Here is a 7,457-nt window from a genome sequence, read left to right as displayed (position 1 = left end):
ACATGTGAATCTTATTATGTAGTTCAATGTATAAAAGTATGTAATAAGCTACGCTCCATCTAGTGGTGTTTTTAATATATGTAGGGGATTTGGCACTTTGTATCAGAAAAACAAAGCTCTGGCCACTAACTAGAAAGCTATATTAGGAAATGAATCAACACTGAATGTTGACACTATTTAGATTTTTAAAAATCCAATTCTAATCAAAGGCGGACATACTTGTAAAGGTTTTGCATCATTGTAAAGTCTGATAAATCTAGAATGACTTACTCATGTGTCTGAATGTTGTGTAACTGGAGTCTTGTCTTTCTGATCTGTGTGTTCTGCTTGTAATAAACTAGTCTTGCTTGTGTAAAACGAATGCTCTTGGAATTTTTTTTTTTTCAGAAATATACTAGGTAAAGTGTGAAAAAAGCTTTTTTATGGGTAAGACTCAAAAATGCATGACCACATGCTACAAAAACATATATCATATGAAAATAAGACACAGAGTGATATTGTGAACACAAAGAATTTCGAGGTTATAATACAAAATACACAAAAAGATACACAAAGTACTAAACTGATGCACAAAAATGTCAACATGCTGTACAGTTTTACTGAAGGGGTTATCCTGGAAAATATATGTTATGATGTATCCTCAGGATAGGTCTTCAGTATCAAATCTACAGAATTGTGACACCCAGGACCCCCCCGATCAGCTGAAGAGACCTTGAGTGCCGCAGCCTCTTCCTAGGCCAGTGACATCACTGTACATTGGCCATATGGCCTAGTTGCAGCTCATCCCCATTCAAGTCAATGAAGCTGAGCTGCAATACCAAGCACTGCCACTAGATGATGTAAGGCACTGTCCATAGCTCACCAGAGCTTTGGTGAGTGCAGCGGATCCCCGAGTTGTTCTTCCATAATGTGAGAATAAGATGGTGCTATTTTAAAGTAAAATGTAAATCAGTTATTGAATAGTGTCAGTATGGCTGATTGTATCCTGTAAAGGCTTTGTGCTCCTACAGTATGATGACTGTTATGACATGGTTTCCACTATGTAGCAGCCTGTGACTGTTAATGTGTTATAGATACATTTTTTCCCACACCAGTAATAGCTCCATCAGTCATATGATGTTACTATTTGTCAGTGAGTAGCTGGTGACAGTCAAATCATAACTAAGTACCTCCCAGTTAAGGAACTATTTAGGAAATAGTATTTGGAAATTATACGTTAACTAAAATAAAAACTTTTTAGCTAATAAAACATGCCTGACCATAGGTTTCACACTCATTACTACGGTTGAGCGAATCAAAGTATCCAAAATGGACCTTGATCCGAATTTCATGGAAAATTCTATTCACGTGAAGCTGAATTTCCTTATGCTTCCTTGAAATGGTGTTTAACAAGAAAAAAACATACTCGCGTCATCCATTTGAGCGCAAAGAGGCTGCCCCGGCTATCTTGATTGAAGATCCTGCACATAATCTCATGTGCGGTAATGTATGATGTCACCACGCTGGCCATCATGCACCGCTTGAGATTTTGCGCAAGTTCTTTAATCAAGATGGCCACGGCTGCCTCTTCGCACTCAAATGTATAAGAGGTGAGTCTTTTTTAAACGGATTAACCACTGAAAGCTCACATTTTTTATCTCAGATGACGCGATCAGAGATGAACACGGCATCTGAGGGATTCAATGCCGGGGGAGGCGCAATCACAGTTCCCCGTCATTGCGCCCGAAACTCAAAAAGAAATGCGCTTCGTAACAAAGTTAATTGAATTTCTGTAAACTTCACTCAACACTACTTATTATACAGTAGGTGATGCAATCTGGACCACAGAACCAAACATTAGGGGGGAGACTTCATAGGGTACAGCCAGTTTCCACAGGATAATAATCAGGCAGGAACGCTTCTATACACTGAGTGCTCTGTCCAAACATATTTTCTATTATTTAATTTCTCAGAAGATGTATTATGTGTATTTTTATGGATAGATGATTACATATATGTGGTCTGTGTTTCATTCCTTTATAGTTTGCTCTTCTTTGTTCTTCTGCTAGGTTCAAACCTGTTTTAGCTATAGCAAAAAGGTTTTTATTTGGGAAATTTAAAAAACAGCCAAAAGGTGTAAAGAAAAAAAAAAGTTTAGTCAGAACTTTTCTATTTTTCAGCCAGCAGACAAACCCGAATCTTTCCGGGTTTGTTTCAGATGAATCTACTAAAAGCCATTTTAAGTACACATGTTGGCATGCAAAAAGCACTAGGGAGAAAGAAAAAGCATTCTCACATGACACTGAGAGTAAGTGGGGGGGGGGGATGTCTTGCCCTGATTGGCTCTCAGGCTGACAGACAGCTTGAATGAGCCAATCAATGCTGCAGCAGGCAGGGAAGTGCCCTAGCAGAACGAGCAGAACGTCATTCTATGCTGGGCTGTGAATGAGGGTGGTTGTGTGTTAGTGTTGAGCGAGAATGCTCAGCCGAACACCAGTTCGGCTCGAGCATCGCTATGCTCGGCACATTGCGGAGTTCGGCCGAACACCATGTGTGCTCGAGTGCAAAACTCGAGTCAGTGTATTGAAATCTATTTTAGCCTCTATTTCTATGCAGAAGATCGCTGTACAGTGAGGGAATCCCTCACTGTGAGTCCGGGGCTTAGGAGTCCCTGCTCTGACTCCATATATAGCTATGTCCATATATGGAGTCGGAGCTTGGGGACACCCCAGTGTATTTAAATCTAATTTAGCCTGTATTTCAGAAAAGTTTCTGCCAGGATTCAAACTCATGACCTTTTGCATTAGAGGCAAACATTTTCTGAAATATAGGTTAAATTAGATTTATATATTTAATTTTTTATGGCTAAAAACGTATATAAATAAAAAAATAAAAAAAAATATATATATATATATATATATATATATATATGTTTAAATTAAGTTTAGCCTCTATTTCTGAAAAAGTGTGTGACAGGATTTGAACTCACAGGTCCTGCATCACATCCCAGAACTTTATCTGCATAGCCAGTCACTAAAAAATAAAAATAAATATGAGACTTCTACTGTATAGTTCTTAGTAGAATCACAGTACAATAGAAGTCTAATTTTTTATTTATTTTTTTAAAAGTAACTGGCTATGCAGCTATTATAGCTAAGTGGTTAAGTGCCTTTCCTCTGATACAGAAGGTCTTGAGTCTGAATCCTGGCAGAAACTTTTATGAAATACAGGCTAAATTAAATTTAAATACACTGGGATGTCCCCAAGCACTGACTCCATATATGGACATAGCTATATATGGAGTCAGAGCAGAGACTACTAAGCTGAACTAGAGTCCCAACACCCTCCCCTCTTCAGAGCAGGGGGTGCCTGGGGTTCTCCCTCTGACTTCCATTGTGCTCGGGTGCTCGGTAGAACACCCAAGCATAACAAAGTGTTCTACTCGAACACACAAGCACTTTGGTGCTCGATCAACACTAGTGTTAGTGTCTGCCAGGAAAACAATCTTAGGGAGTCGGGGACAGTGAAAAATCCATCAGGGACAGTCATAAATCAGACATTCTATCAAGCATATTGACAAGGGAGAATGAAGGGAAAGGCAAAGATTCCAAAGAAGAATTGTGTGCGTTGTGTACAACAGGGACAAGCAGGCCAGCTGACAGACAGGGAAAGAGGAGACAGGACCTGTGGCTGTGCCTGCTATCAGAAGTGCAGCTGCACCTCAAAAATAGCTACCTGCAAGAAAATGCCCAAATACTTTTAAATGCTTTTGTTTCCCCATTTTTAAATTTTTACAGACATTCTTTTTTTGTGGGGCTTAATATATATATATATACTTCAGCAATACCCATGGTGTGGCAGCAATACACCTAGCTGTATTAAGTTGAAATTGAGCATCAAGCCAGTTGTCTGTTTATGTATTTTCAGTTTAATTAAACAGCATTTATATGACATTACTGTAGCAATAGCCATGGTGTGTCAGAAATCTACCTGTCTGTGTTACGTTGAAATTGAGCATCAAGCCTCAATCACTTCTTTACATATGTTCTGAATATTTGGGAGGATTGTTAAATGTAATTAACCCAGCATATATACATGATTACTACACTAATGCACAGGGTAGCACACAAAAGTATCTGGGAATGATAATGAAGTTAGGCCCAAATCTGTTTCCCTATTTCACACATTTTTTATATTTTATTTATTATCATTTTTTTGCATTGATTTACTTGATTATATTCAGACTAGCAACATATTCAGTGTACGTGATTACTACACCAATAGACAGGGTAGCACACAAAACTATCTATTTAATCAATTTATTTTTTTGGGGGGGGGTTTGTTGATTAATTATATTCAGACTAGCAGCATATACAGTATATGTGATTACACATGGTAGCACACAAAAGTATCTGGGAGTGATAAAGAATTTAGGCCCAAATCTGTTTCCCTATTTCACACGTTTTTAATCAAATTATAATCTTTGGGGGGGGGTTGTTGATTATATTCAAACTAGAAGCATATATACGTGATTACTACACCAATACACAGAGTAGCACACAAAAGTATCTGGGAGTGATAACAAAATTAGGCTCAAATCCATTTCCCTATTTCACGTTTTTAGCTATTTTTTTTAGTGGAGTTGTTGCTATTATTCAAACTAGCCGCATATACACATGTTTACTACATCAACACACAGAGTGGTGCACATTATCTAAGAGGGCCAAAAATGTCCAGGCTACGGAAGGGTTCCAAACGAAAGACCTAGAGCCAGAATTTGTGTAGTAGCAGCAGCATCTATCCAGCCAGAGTTAGTGGTAATAGTAGTTGTAGGCCTCAGTTGTCCCTGCTGGCTTAGGAAAGGTGTAACATTATAGTTTAGGAAAAAATGGATGAGATTATGGATTGGATGGCTCACTCTTCCTCTCAGTCACAGCAGTATGACATGAATGTGACTTCAGAGTCCGACACTGTGATGTGGAGCTAGGGGTCACAGTGTTCCTCCTGCTCCTCCACCTTGCAGACCCAAAGAAGGCTTTCAGTGGAATCCTCCCAGACTTCATTTCCCCATCCTAGAAGGGCACCTTCTTTTTTCCTAAGTGGAAAGAATACCCCACTACTTCCTACGCCAGATAGCCAAGAGAGTCTCCCTGTTGACGACTTGTATGAGAGCAGTAAGCGTTTGTACTGCCCTGAGGAGGAGGCGAAAGAGGGGGCTGCAGACCCCAGGAATAGCCGTTTAGGTGGTGGTAGTAGTAGTGGCCTCCGTAGACACGCATTTGGCATTGGGGCAGCGACAATGGTAGTCGGAGAAGAAAGGGGGAGAGAGGCCTAAGATCTTACCATGATCCTACCACAGTCTGATAGAGAGGATGTGAGATATAAAAGGGATGGTGAGGACTCCTATGACGATTGTGTGCTGGACAGGACCTGGGAGCAGGCAAACACAAACATGGGCACCACAGCTCTATTAAACCACATGAAGCCGCCTCACCCCATCCCATGGGTAAACAGAGGTGTTAGCCAGCCACTGGTCCAGCTTGCAACAGCCATGCTGCATCCACGAACTGTACAGTGTCTTTCACATCATCATCCCTTTCCACTTCTCTCACTCAAACTCCTCCTCCTCCTCCATTCCATCATCAGCCATCGATAACGGAATGCATAGCAAGGAAACAAGTCTACACTCCCAACAATCTGACGGTGTGCATGGTTAATTCCCACCTGGCCAAGTCATTAGTCAAGTCGCCTGCCTTTAAGTAACTAATGAAGTGCACTCAGCCATGCTGGAAGATTTCTAGCTGGCCTTACTTTTCCCAAAAAGCCATCCCTGCCTTGTACTCTGAGGTGGCAGATAATATGGGCCCCTCCCTGCGATTCTCGTTGTGCTGCAAGGTTCACGTCACCGTGGGTAATTTGACCCCCCACAATTGTGTTGGCCTGGCTACCACACCAGGCATTTATCCACCTCCTCCTCCATGGACATGCTCCTGTCCCCAAAATCAGCTGTGCACAGGGTCACTCACATTACCCCTTCTATCACATGTGTCAGGTCAAGTGTTGCCACACCATGTTGGAGCTCATCAGCCTGGGAGAGAGTAGCCACACTAGTGAGCAGTTTGTCAAGTACATGAAGCAGCAAACATCCCACTGGCTTTCATCCTGCCAACTCCAACTGGGCAAGGTGGTCGGTGACAATGAGCCCAACATTGTGGTCGCCCTGAACCTGTGCAAAATAACACATGCTCCCTGCATGATGCGCGTCATAAATCTAGTGGTGCAGAGCTTTCTGAACAAGTACAGGGGATTGCACAAGGAGCTGGTAAAGTCAAAAAGACTGTCCAAGCACTTCAGCCACTCTTACGTTGCGAGGAACGTTCTCCTGGACCTTGAGCGACAGAATAACCTGTCGCTAAACTACTCAATCTGTGATGTGCAAACTCACTGGAATTCAACATTACACATGCTCAAGCTTCTTTTTGAGCAGCGGAAAGCAGTGAATGATTTGTCATACACCAGGTAGCCATAGCAGCAAGGAGCATGTGTTGCTTTGAGGTTAGGCAGCAGGTCATCCGAGATGCCTGCCGGGTGCTGAAGCCTTTCGTAGAGGCTACAAAGTTTGTCAGCAGGGACAAGTGTGGCATGAACGATGTCATCCCTCTCATATTTATCTTAGAAAATATGCTAATGCTCATGCAGCAGGGGACCACGGCTAAACAAGCGCAGCTGATGTATCTTGCTGTCTGCCCTATTGCAGTTGGGGACATACAAAGGGAATCTGCCATGGAGGAGATGAAGATGAGGATCTGCCACTGCACGAGGAGGACGAGGAGTCGGAGGTGGAGGAGCAAGATGACGATGATGAGGATAGCACCAGCCAAGACACTTAAGACATCAGTGGGGGCAGAGCCACAAATAAATGGCTTCTTGGGCATGCTGGCCAGAATGGCCACCTGTATGCTGGCTTGCTTACACAGTGACAGGCGTATCATTGACATCAAGCAGTCTGATGACTACTGGATAGCCATGCTTTTAGAGCTTTGTTACCAAGGCAAAATAGGGGAATGTGTTCCTCTTGCAGAAAGAGAGGGCACATTTTGTTACTACCAGAAAACACTGTGTATGCAGCTTGCCACAGCTTTTGGTAAACAGACGCCTGAGTCTCCCCACTACCGCTGCCACAAGCAGCAGTAGCTGCAGTAGCAGCCATTTCAGTCTCCACAACATAATGGAGAAGTTTTTTTATGTGCTACACCCAGCTGAGGTCAATCAGCAAGCTGACAACTCCCACCTCAATGCCCCAGGTTCAGGCTTACCTAAACTCTAGCCAGTCTCTGCTGCATACCAAGTTCCTGTACCCCATGGATTTCTGGGCAGGCAGACTCGAACAGTGGCCTGAACTGGCACAGCATGCTCTATGTCTTCTTTATTGCCCTGTCTCCGGTGTCATGTCGGAAAAGGTTTTTAGCGCCACAGGG

The sequence above is a fragment of the Bufo gargarizans genome, chromosome 3 (assembly GCF_014858855.1).
Source record: "Bufo gargarizans isolate SCDJY-AF-19 chromosome 3, ASM1485885v1, whole genome shotgun sequence".
Lineage (NCBI taxonomy): Eukaryota > Metazoa > Chordata > Amphibia > Anura > Bufonidae > Bufo > Bufo gargarizans.
The sequence above is the reverse complement of the archived record's forward strand: the minus strand, read 5'-3'. Positions refer to the sequence as shown.